Below are 13185 nucleotides of genomic sequence, written 5' to 3'. Positions count from 1 at the left end.
GGGGGCAGAATAGATGGGGCTACAGAGCTGATCTGTACTGAGAGCAACACAGCACTTACCCCCCCCCATGCAGAGGGGCAGCTTGTGCCACCAACCCCCAAACTGATGAGCAGAAAATTGGCCAAAGTAACAGAGCAGGAGGGCAGAGTGAGGCAATGAGGAAGTGAGAATATTAATGAGAATAATAATTGCTTAATGGGCAATGACTGGAGATAATGATGTGCCAGGCTCGTGCCCGGCCAGAGGTGCCAAGTTCTGAACTGAGAGATGATGGTGCCCACATATTCCCAATGGTCCCAGAAACTCTTCTTTATCTGAATGATGCCCTCACCCCAATTCCTGGGACCCCTCACCAACCTACAGCCAGATATAAACTGCCCCTCAGAATCCTCATTGGCTTCTCACAACTCACGTCCTGATTGGCTAAAGGTAAAAAGGACAGGACTCGCCCCTGTGAGACTGAATGGGAAGCTGCTCAGTATGGGGGGTACTGGCTGTTGCAACTGAGGAAACCCAACCCCATTTCTTTCCAAATAACCTCCCCAATTCCTTATTTGTGCTTGTTCCCCCAATTAACCTGCTCAGCTCCTTTTGTCCACAGTGTCCAACCAGTGTACCCCACCTGCACCCCACAATGGGCCTCCTCCTCTCAGAGGAGACAATGATCACTTACCCAAACCTTTTTGCTCACTGATTTATTTGACATTTCTCCCTCTTGCTAAATCCTTGAAGGGCCCCTCAGATGCAGTCTCCCTCCTTGTGTTCTGGGCAGCGCTTAGGGCCCCTCAGATGCAGTCTCCCTCCTTGTGTTCTGGGCAGCGCTTGGGGCCCCTCAGATGCAGTGTCTCTCCTTGTGTTCTGGGCAGTGCTTAGGGCCCCTCAGATGCAGTCTCCCTCCTTGTGTTCTGGGCAGCGCTTAGGGCCCCTCAGATGCAGTCTCCCTCCTTGTGTTCTGGGCAGCGCTTGGGGCCCCTCAGATGCAGTCTCCCTCCTTGTGTTCTGGGCAGCGCTTAGGGCCCCTCAGATGCAGTCTCCCTCCTTGTGTTCTGGGCAGTGCTTAGGGCCCCTCAGATGCAGTCTCCCTCCTTGTGTTCTGGGCAGCGCTTAGGGCCCCTCAGATGCAGTCTCCCTCCTTGTGTTCTGGGCAGCGCTTGGGGCCCCTCAGATGCAGTCTCCCTCCTTGTGTTCTGGGCAGCGCTTAGGGCCCCTCAGATGCAGTCTCCCTCCTTGTGTTCTGGGCAGTGCTTAGGGCCCCTCAGATGCAGTCTCCCTCCTTGTGTTCTGGGCAGCGCTTAGGGCCCCTCAGATGCAGTCTCCCTCCTTGTGTTCTGGGCAGCGCTTGGGGCCCCTCAGATGCAGTCTCCCTCCTTGTGTTCTGGGCAGCGCTTGGGGCCCCTCAGATGCAGTCTCCCTCCTTGTGTTCTGGGCAGCGCTTGGGGCCCCTCAGATGCAGTCTCCCTCCTTGTGTTCTAGGCAGTGCTTAGGGCCCCTCAGATGCAGTCTCCCTCCTTGTGTTCTGGGCAGCACTTGGGGCCCCTCAGATGCAGTGTTTCTCCTTTTCTTCTGGGCAGCACTTGGGGCCCCTCAAATGCAGCGCTTGGGGTTCTAGAAATGAACTACCTTTTGTTGTATTGTGGGCAGCCCCAGGGTGGGGTCTCTCTGATGAAGACCCCCAGTTGTATATTCTCAGCAATGCTTGAGGTTTGTGTAATGAAGTCACTTTCAAGTCCTATAGAGGAATGTCTCTTGTGCGGCTGTCTCTCAGTGCATCACTCTGCCAGGCAACTGTCTCACCTTTGTGTGCATAGAAATATGTGGGAGAGTCTCTCAGGCTTTATATTACCCCTGCCCTCCTGCCCTCCTGCTGCCTCCAATTAAACTCCATCACAGATATGGGACCGTTCCCTTTTCTCACAGGAGCAGTGACATGTGGCCTCTGTGTGATTTATAACCTCTCCGTACCTGTGCCCTTTATATCCTGTGCCCCCCTAGCCTGGCACTGCCCCCGGGACTCTTGTACTCATTGTGCCAACCTGCCCAGCCTGGGATTGCACCTACTTTTCTGCCATTTATTCACAACACACTGGCACCCCAACATCCAGACATAAACTATACACTCGCACCCCAACATCCTCACATAAACTCTACAAAGGCACACCAACATCTAGACATACACTGTACACTGACACCCCAACATCCAGACATATGCTATGCACTGACACCCCAACATCTAGACATACACTGTACAATGACACCCCAACAACCAGACATATAGTATACACCGACACCCCAACATCCAGACATATACTATATACAGGCACCCCAACATCCAGACATACACTATAGACCGATACCCCAACATCCAGACATACACTATACACATGTACCCCAACATCCTGAAGTGTGTGACATTCCTGCATGCTGATTGGTGGAATAGTGTTGCTATTGCTAGAGTTGGGTGCTGCTGGATACACAGCTGTATTGGCAGGGGGTGGCATTATTGGGGTGCTGGGCATCTACACTGGGAGACATTAACTGGACTTATTATGCCACGTTGGGCACAGGTGCCACTCACATTACAGTTTATTTTCTACATTGTTGTGTTTAATATTCAGCCAGTGGGACCTTGAGGGACCTCACAGTTTAGTGCGACTATAAATCACTTCTGGGCTTTCGGCCCGGTTATAGTTTCCCATGAGCCCCAGCACTTCCCGATATGACAGTTGATAAGCCAGCGCTGATAAATGGCCCCAGTCACAGGGGAGATAAGGGCCCCGCTGGCCCAGGAACACAACATTCAGTACCAGAGGGTCTACTCCAGGGGAGCGACATTGAGTGATTGGACAGAACTGGTTAATCATTAGAGCTTGTGGGATGTGAGTAACTGAGCTTCAATACCAAGGTAAAACCATCATCATCCTCATCACCAGGTAATGCCAGGGAAATGAACCCTCTTATAAACAGGCAGTTGTTTATAGTTCTCCTGCATCTACCCAACTAACCAATCAGGCATCATTCAGGTGAATGTACCAATCAGATTCACTGACCATTTAAAATCAGTTGGTACTTTCTGTGTGGGTCCACAAGTGGGTCAGTGTCTCTAAATCCCACACCCCAAGTGGGTCAGTGAAATTCAAAACACACACCCCATGTGGGTCAGGATGTCCAAATCCCACACCCCAAGTGGGTCAGTGTCTCCAAATCCCACACCCCAAGTGGGTCAGGATGTCCAAATCCCACACCCCAAGTGGGTCAGTGTATTCAAACCCCACACCCCAAGTGGGTCAGGATGTCCTAATCCCACACCCCAAGTGGGTCAGGATGTCCTAATCCCACACCCCAAGTGAGTCAGTGTCTCCAAATCCCACACTCCAAGTGGGTCAGTGTCTTCAAAACACACACCCCAAGTGGGTTAGTGAAATTCAAATACCACACCCCATGTGGGTCAGGATGTCCAAATCCCACACCCCAAGTGGGTCAGTATCTTCAAAACCCACACCCCAAGTGGGTCAGGTTGTCCAAATCCCACACCCCAAGTGGGTCAGTGTCTCCAAATCCCACACACAAGTGGGTCAGTATCTTCAAAACACACACCTCAAGTGGGTCAGGATGTCCTAATCCCACACCCCAAGTGAGTCATTGTCTCCAAATCCCACACCCAAGTGGGTCAGTGTCTTCAAAACACACACCCCAAGTGGGTCAGGTTGTCCAAATCCCACACCTCAAGTGGGTCAGTGTCTTCAAAACACACACCCCAAGTGGGTCAGGATGTCCTAATCCAACACTCCAAGTGAGTCAGTGTCTCCAAATCCTACACCCCCAAGTGGGTCAGCGAAATTCAAATCCTACACCCAAAGTGGGTCAGTGTCTCCAAATCCCACACCCCAAGTGAGTCAGTGTGTCCATACTCCACAGCACACATCACCAGAATGTTCATTATATAACACTACTGAGTAGCTCCATGTGCCACAGAAGAGTAAAAGTAAGAAAGTTACAGTTTTGGTCAATGAGTGGGGGTTTTGGTGCCGAAGAGAAGCCTCCTGGCTGGTTCAGTTGCAGAATATTAATAACAGAGGAATTTCCTAGAGGATTAATATGAGATTGAAACAAACAGGTTCTGGTTATGGAGAGAAGGGTCCAGGAGCAGAGACATCCCCATTATTACCATAGAAATGGGCCAAAGGTGATTCCTGTTCATCCCTGCGGGTTCCTCAGTGGGAATGAGTGGCAGTGAGTGTGAATGAGTGGGAGTGAGTGGGAATGAGTGGGAATGAGTGGGAGTGAGTGGGAATGAGTGGGAATTAGAGGGAATGAGTGGGAGTGAGTAGAAATGAGTGGGAATGAGTGGGAATGAGTGAGAATGTGAGGGAATGAGTGGGAATGAGAGGAAATGGGTGGGAATGAGAGGAAATGAGTGGGAATGAAAGGGAATGAAAGGGAATGAGAGGGAATAAGAGGAAATGAGTGGGAATGAGTGGGAGTGAGTGGAAATGAGTGGGAATAAGTGGGAGTGAGTGGAAATGAGTGGGAATAAGTGGGAGTGAGTGGGAATGAGTGGTAATGAGAGGAAATGAGTGGGAATGAGTGGGAGTGAGTGGGAATGAGTGGGAATGAGAGGAAATGAGTGAGAATGAGAGGGAATGAGTGGGAATGAGTGGGAATGAGAGGAAATGAGTGAGAATGAGAGGGAATGAGTGGGAATGAGTGGGAATGAGAGGGAATGAGTGTGAATAAGAGGGAATGAGAGGGAATGAGTGGGAATGAGAAGAAATGAGTGGGAATGAGAGGGAATGAGAGGAAAAGAGAGGAAATGAGTGGGAATGAGAGGAAATGAGAGGGAATGAGTGGGAATGAGAGAAAATGAGTGGGAATGAGATGGAATGAGAGAAAATGAGTGGGAATGAGAGGGAATGAGAGGAAATGAGTGGGAATGAGAGGAAATGAGAGGGAATGAGTGGGAATGAGAGAAAATGAGTGGGAATGAGAGGAAATGAGAGGGAATGCATCTGAATGAGAGGAAATGAGTGGGAATGAGATGGAATGAGAGGCAATGTGTGGGAATGAGAGGGAATGAGAGGGAATGAGTGGGAATGAGAGGGAATGAGAGGGAATGAGTGGGAATGAGAGGAAATGAGAGGGAATGAGTGGGAATGAGAGGAAATGAGTGGGAATGAGATGGAATGAGAGGGAATGCATGGAAATGAGATGGAATGAGAGGGAATGCATGGGAATGAGAGGAAATGAGTGGGAATGAGATGGAATGGAGATGGAATGAGAGGGAATGCATGGGAATGAGAGGAAATGAGTGGGAATGCGATGGAATGAGAGGGACTGCATGGGAATGAGAGGGAATGAGAGGAAATGAGTGGGAATGAGAGGGAATGAGTGGGAATGAGTGGGTCGGGCACTGGAGGGACAAATGACAGTGAGAAGGGAGGCAAATGGCTCAGTGGGTGGGGGAGACAGTTGCAAAACAGAGATAATCTCAGAAAGATTTGAAGCCACAAAATCTGTCATCACCTTTTCATTGGTCAGATAAGTCAGATAAGGGACACTGAATACTGGTTGTGATTCCATGAAAGCAAGGAAACAACTGTATTTAAAGGAGAAGCTAAACTGTATATAACATGAGAGGGGGAAACATGTACATTCAGATAATGTGTGTGGTGTGGCTATACCATGGGGGGGGGAAGCATAGGTATTGCCCCCCCCCTGCCAGGTTGTTATGGACTGTGCTGGCAACCAACTCAGCAATACCTTATAGTCTTAATGTACCCGTGACCCCTGGCAACAATGTTTCCAGATTAAAATAAAACAACAATTTTGCCCCATGAGGATAAATGATTCTTTATCAGCAAGTTTCCCAGATCAGCCCCCCTCCCAACTCAGTCTGATAATGAGCTTCATTCTCTGAGGCTGAAGAGATTTGCCCATCACAGGGAATTCCAGAACTTCTACTTCCATAATCCAGTCCATTAGTGAATGTGAACTCTGGCACCAAGGGGAATGGGCCCCATAGGGAGCATAGAGAGAGGTTGTGAGAAAAGAACAGAAAGCACAACAAGGGGTATAGAGTACAGTAAGGAGCACAGATGCAGCTGGGGGTATAGAGTACAGTAAGGAGCACAGATGCAGCTGGGGGTATAGAGTACAGTAAGGAGCACAGATGCAGCTGGGGGTATAGAGTACAGTAAGGAGCACAGATGCAGTTGGGGGTATAGAGTACAGTAAGGAGCACAGATGCAGCTGGGGGTATAGAGTACAGTAAGGAGCACAGATGCAGCTGGGGGTATAGAGTACAGTAAGGAGCACAGATGCAGCTGGGGGTATAGAGTACAGTAAGGAGCACAGATGCAGTTGGGGGTATAGAGTACAGTAAGGAGCACAGATGCAGCTGGGGGTATAGAGTACAGTAAGGAGCACAGATGCAGTTGGGGGTATAGAGTACAGTAAGGAGCACAGATGCAGCTGGGGGTATAGAGTACAGTAAGGAGCACAGATGCAGCTGGGGGTATAGAGTACAGTAAGGAGCACAGATGCAGTTGGGGGTATAGAGTACAGTAAGGAGCACAGATGCAGCTGGAGGTATAGAGTACAATAAGGAGCACAGATGCAGCTGGGGGTATAGAGTACAGTAAGGAGCACAGATGCAGTTGGGGGTATAGAGTACAGTAAGGAGCACAGATGCAGCTGGGGGTATAGAGTACAGTAAGGAGCACAGATGCAGCTGGGGGTATAGAGTACAGTAAGGAGCACAGATGCAGCTGGGGGTATAGAGTACAGTAAGGAGCACAGATGCAGCTGAAGGTATAGAGTACAGTAAGGAGCACAGATGCCGCCGGGTGGTTTAGGGTACAGTAAGGAGCACAGATGCAGCTGGGGGTATAGAGTACAGTAAGGAGCAAAGATGCCGCTGGGGGTTTAGGGTACAGTAAGGATCCCAGATGAAGCTGAGGGTATAGAGTACAGTAAGGATCACAAATGCAGCTGGAGTTATAGAGTACAGTAAATAGCACAGATGCAGTTGGGGGTATAGAGTACAGTAAGGAGCACAGATGCAGCTGGAGGTATAGAGTACAGTAAGGAGCACAGATGCAGTTGGGGGTATAGAGTACAGTAAGGAGCACAGATGCAGTTGGGGTATAGAGTACAGTAAGGATCACAGATGCAGTTGGGGGTATAGAGTACAGTAAAAAGCACAGATGCAGTTGGGGGTATAGAGTACAGTAAGGAGCACAGATGCAGCTGGAGGTATAGAGTACAGTAAGGAGCACAGATGCAGCTGGAGGTATAGGGTACAGTAAGGAGCACAGATGCAGTTGGGGTATAGAGTACAGTAAGGAGCACAGATGCAGTTGGGGGTATAGAGTACAGTAAAAAGCACAGATGCAGTTGGGGGTATAGAGTACAGTAAGGAGCACAGATGCAGCTGGAGGTATAGAGTACAGTAAGGAGCACAGATGCAGCTGGAGGTATAGGGTACAGTAAGGAGCACAGATGCAGTTGGGGGTATAGAGTACAGTAAGAAGCACAGATGCAGCTGGGGGTTTAGGGTACAGTTAGCAGCACAGATGCAGCTGGGGGTTAAGGGTACAGTAAGGAGCACAGATGCAGCTGAGGGTATAGAGTACAGTAAGGAGCACAAATGCAGCTGGAGTTATAGAGTACAGTAAGGAGCACAGATGCAGCTGGAGGTATAGAGTACAGTAAGGAGCACAGATGCAGTTGGGGGTATAGAGTACAGTAAGGAGCACAGTTGCAGTTGGGGTATAGAGTACAGTAAGAAGCACAGATGCAGCTGGGGGTATACAGTACAGTAAGGAGCACAGATGCAGCTGGAGGTATAGAGTACAGTGAGGAGCACAGATGCAGTTGGGGTATAGAGTACAGTAAGGAGCACAGATGCAGTTGGGGGTATAGAGTACAGTAAGGAGCACAGTTGCAGTTGGGGTATAGAGTACAGTAAGGAGCACAGATGCAGTTGGGGGTATAGAGTACAGTAAGGAGCACAGTTGCAGTTGGGGGTATAGAGTACAGTAAGGAGCACAGATGCAGCTGGGGGTATAGAGTACAGTAAGGAGCACAGATGCAGTTGGGGGTATAGAGTACAGTAAGGAGCACAGTTGCAATTGGGGTACAGAGTACAGTAAGGAGCACAGTTGCAGTTGGGGTATAGAGTACAGTAAGGAGCACAGATGCAGTTGGGGTATAGAGTACAGTAAGGAGCACAGATGCAGTTGGGGGTATAGAGTACAGTAAGGTGCACAGATGCAGTTGGGGTATAGAGTACAGTAAGGAGCACAGATGCAGTTGGGGGTATAGAGTACAGTAAGGTGCACAGATGCAGTTGGGGTATAGAGTACAGTAAGGAGCACAGATGCAGTTGGGGGTATAGAGTACAGTAAGGAGCACAGATGCAGTTGGGGTATAGAGTACAGTAAGGAGCACAGATGCAGTTGGGGGTATAGAGTACAGTAAGGTGCACAGATGCAGTTGGGGGTATAGAGTACAGTAAGGTGCACAGATGCAGTTGGGGTATAGAGTACAGTATATATAACCAATTATTTTGCCAAAAACAGAATCAAAACCAAACTTTATCAGATCACAGAACCAGTACCTTTAGCCCAATCCTTGTTGTACACACTGGGGCAGTATCTCTGCACAATCAGTGTCCTTTCCCCCCCCATACACAGTCTGATGCCCAGTTCAAATGCCCAGTCCTCCCTGGAATCTAAATCCCTCGGCAGAGCGGAAACATCCGGCCAGGATCGTGTTTCTTTCCATAATTGTGTCGGGAATCACAGAGACAGGAGTTCCCATGTGAAGGTCAGTGAGAGCCCCAACCAGAGGTCCATTGAGGAGCCACCCAAGGTTTCCTACTCAGCACCTGGTATAGATATATTCCTTTATTTCTCAGCTGAGGGCTGCTCTACATATACACCCACACATCTATTCCTTGGGGTCCCCAGTCCCCCTGCACCATGGCTCCTGCATTACAGACTGTGAAAAATGTGCAAACCTTTCCTTCATAATATAAAACATTATTAGAGAGGAGAGAGACAGAAAGAGAATTGAGGAATAGAGAAGAGAGACAGAGAAGCAAGAAATAGAGTAAAAATAGAGAAGAAGAAGTAGAGAGATCAGTTTGGCAGGTTATATATCGACATAAAGGTTTTACTTGCTGCACGTGGGTCTTTTGTCAACCTAACTCATTATGTTACTATGTTACTGCGTTATGGTGTTACTATATATGTTACTATGTATGTTACTGTCAATGTATTTGGGGTGAAAGGAATGGGGGAGCACAAATGGGTAGGTGGGAAATGGGTAGGAAATGGGTCGGGGACAGACACACAGAAGCCAAGAGGAGAATGTGGATGTGTGACCCATGGGGACTACTTTGAGTCTCCCCAGGAAAGCTACTCCCTAAACCCCCGGAACCAGGTCTCCCACTCAGCTCCATTCAGCAGCAGCTCAGCCAATGGGGGGTTAGAACTACTGATAGTAAAATACAATTGGGAGACTCACCAGGGTCTGCTGGTAAATGAGGGTTCTCCTTGGTGGATCAAAGCCGGGCATGACCATGAGGCAACAGGAGAACAGTAGTTCAATAGAGCAGTAGCCCAATAGAGCAGTAGCCCAATAGAGCAGTAGTCCAATAGAGCAGTAGCCCAATAGAGTAGTAGCCCAATAGAACAGTAGCCCAATAGAGCAGTAGCCTAATGAAGAAAGACACCAGTCCCATGAGTGTAATGTCCCACCATACACTGAGAGCCAACAGAGACACATTCGCTTTCACATGAGACTGCTGCTGCTCGAGACAACACCTGTCACATGGACAGCCAAGAATAACTGTGTGTGTGTCATTGTGTTATTGTGTATCCCAGTGCCACTATGAATGATTAGCAATTACATGGGGGGTGATCAGGAGTCTCAGATTTAGGAGGGCAGATGGTTACACAGTTACACTGAAGTGAAGAAGATCCCTCCATACACTCACATAAACTATATATACTCATACACTAACTATATAGACTTTGATATTATGTCTGTCCAAGAAATCATCCAAGTCCCTCTTATAGTCATTAACTGAATCATCACCCGGCAGTGCATTCCCCAACCTCACTGTCCTCACTGTGATGAACCCCCTACTCTGTTCCTTTAAATGAAACTTCTTTTCCTCTAGTCTGAAGGGGAGGCCTCTGGTACATGATTCTCTTTATGGGTAAAAAGGTCCCCTGCTATTTGTCTATAATGTCCTCTAATGTACTTGTAAAGTCTAATCATGTCCCCTCACAAGCGCCTTTTTTCCCCCAGAGAAAACAACCCCAACCTTGTCAGTCTCCCCTCATAATTTAACTCTTCCCTCCCTCTAACCAGTTTAGTTGCACTTAGTCTCTGCACCCTCTCCAGCTCATTTATATCCCTCTTAAGGACTGATCTGTTATCTACTGTGTATCCTGTGCTTGAATGGCTGCCCCCATGGCTACACAGCAACTTGTTTATATAAACTATAGAAGAGTTTCTGAAGCAAACACACCAGTTTTACCAGTGAAGGGCAACAGTTCATGATATTTTCCTTACTTTAAAACACTTTAATTTTTTATGTTACTGTTCCTTTAAGGAAACTCCCAACACGCTGCCATTTAGTGTATAACTTGCATTTATATTATTTATGCCAAAGTGCATAACCTTGAATTTATCAACATTGAACCTCATTTTCCAGTTTGCTGCCCAGTTTTCCAATTTAGTCAAATTACTGTGCAAAGTGGGGGGCGTGGTCTAACCACCTATGTAGTCAGACGTGTCCCCACTGAGCTCCGGTGTCATTGATCTGTGACTGACTGATCAGAGGGCTCCACAGCCATGAAACTGAACAATCGGCTACCTAACACCACCTGTATAGCTGCAGATGGGTGGCCACAAAAAAGCTAGCGACACAACAGCACCTAAAATGGACAAATATGTCAGGCTACAGAATCAAGATGGCGCCCGTCTCCACAGAACAGATCCGCCATCTTCACAACCTCCACCAGATCAGTGTGCGGATCAGTCCGATCCAGAACCGACACTGCAAGAAGTCCTCCTTGCAATACGTGAATCCAGGACTGCGGTGGAGGTAAAAATCGATACCAGGATAGAGGAGGTTAAAACAGACTTGGCGCTACTACACCAAGATCTTCAGAAGGTGCATGAGCGGACCGCAGGAAGCGGAGAGGAGAATCTCCGACATCGAGGATGTTACAAGAGATGTTCCGCAATCCATCAGCGATCTGCAACAGCAACTCAAAATGTGTAGAGCCAGGATGATCTGGAAGGCCGGCAACGGCGGAATAATATCCGTGTCACGGGTATACCTGAAGGCCAAGAAGGGCCCAACCCGGAACTCTTCCTAGAGGCCCTGATCAAACAACATATTGAGGCACGGTACTTATCTCCTCTTTTCTTAATTGAGCAGGCTCACAGAATCCCCGGGCGCCCACCGCCTCCGGGTGCACCACCACACACTATGATAGCCAAAATTCTCAATTACAGAGACAGAGACGCTATCCTGAAACAAATGCGAATAAAAGGGGACATTACTAAAGAGCTAAACGCTAAACTACTGTTCTTCCCGGACTATACAATCAAAGTACAGCAACAGAGGGCAAAGTTTGTTGAAGTCCGAAAGAAGCTAAGAGACAAAGGTATTCCTTATTCAACTGTGTTCCCCGCAAAACTCCGTCTGATAGATGGTGAGATCACCCGTTTCTTCGATACTCCCCAGAGTGCCATGGACTGGCTGGAACAACAAGGCGCACCGGCTTCATCACGTACAGCCTGAACATCTTCCTACTGCAGTGTGAGTTGTCTGAAGATGTAGATAACTTCAAGTGCTCGACTGTCACATACATGCTCCCCTCCTGCTAGACTGTTGACCATCATGGAGTGGGAGAGCCGACAACTACACCTGGGGGACCCCAGGTTCGGACATTTGGAGACTGGGGTGGGCCTTGACCCTGGTTTAGCAGCTGACCACAGACTGCAATGGGTCACTACCTTCAAATATCTAGTGATACATATCCATAGGAACTTAGATCAATTTGTACCCCAGAACATTTCCCCCATTACTAGACAGCTCACGTCAGCATTAATATCTTGGAGTTCACTCCCACTTACTCTCTGGGGCAGAACTAACGTAATCAAAATGATCTTTCTACCAAAGTACCTCTATGTATTGCATAATTCACCGCTGAGATTTGCTAAAGATACATTAGACTCTATACAAGCCCTAATTAGACCCTTTCTATGGGATAATAAAGTCCCAAGAGTGTCGCAGAGTATGTTAATGGCACCATATGATAGAGGGGGACTGGGATTGCCCAATCTTTATGCTTACTATCTGGCAGCCCAGCTGGCTTACATTAATTGATGGCTAACACAGGACTTGGAAAATCCCAATGTAATTCTGCAAGCCAAATGTGTGGGCTCTCTGGAGGCTCCACGGAACTGTGTCTTTAGGAAAGAGAAGGATATTCCACACCTTCCACCTTGCATGAAAGCTCCATGGTTAGTGTGGGTGGCAGTACTGAAACTAACACGAACCAAACCCCCAATTAGATCCCCAGCACTTCCCTTTTGGGGAAATTCCCGTCTACATCATTTTCTAGATACAGAGATCACTAGATATTGGGCCCCCAAAGCAATCAAATACATGGCTGATTTGGTGGAGGGTTCTAATTTCATTGATATGAACCCGTTAAGGTATAAAACTGGGACCCCAAATATGCCCATGTACAGGTATCTCCGCCACATGTTTCAGGCTCAGTTTGGGGCAGGAGCCATGGTAATGGAAGAACCCCGACTGCTAAGCCAACTCAGAAAAGAGGACACCTCCAAAATGATTTCCAAACTATATGCCATAATAGTAGAAACTGGTCCCAAACCCTTTGATAAAGCTCTAGCAGCGTGAAAAAGAGATATTCCAACTCTCAGTATTGATCAGTGGGATGAGGTAACTGGGAACCTTTACAGCTTCCTCATTAGTGCCAGAGACAAACTTATACAGCACAAATTTATTCTAAGAACTTACCTCACTGCCAACAGGTTATATCGCATGGGGAAACTCCAAGCACCAATATGTAAGCAGTGTGGGGATCAGGATGGGTCCTACTGGCATATGATTTGGACATGTCCGGTCATCGT

This window comes from Xenopus laevis, chromosome 7S (assembly GCF_017654675.1).
Source record: "Xenopus laevis strain J_2021 chromosome 7S, Xenopus_laevis_v10.1, whole genome shotgun sequence".
Lineage (NCBI taxonomy): Eukaryota > Metazoa > Chordata > Amphibia > Anura > Pipidae > Xenopus > Xenopus laevis.
The sequence above is the reverse complement of the archived record's forward strand: the minus strand, read 5'-3'. Positions refer to the sequence as shown.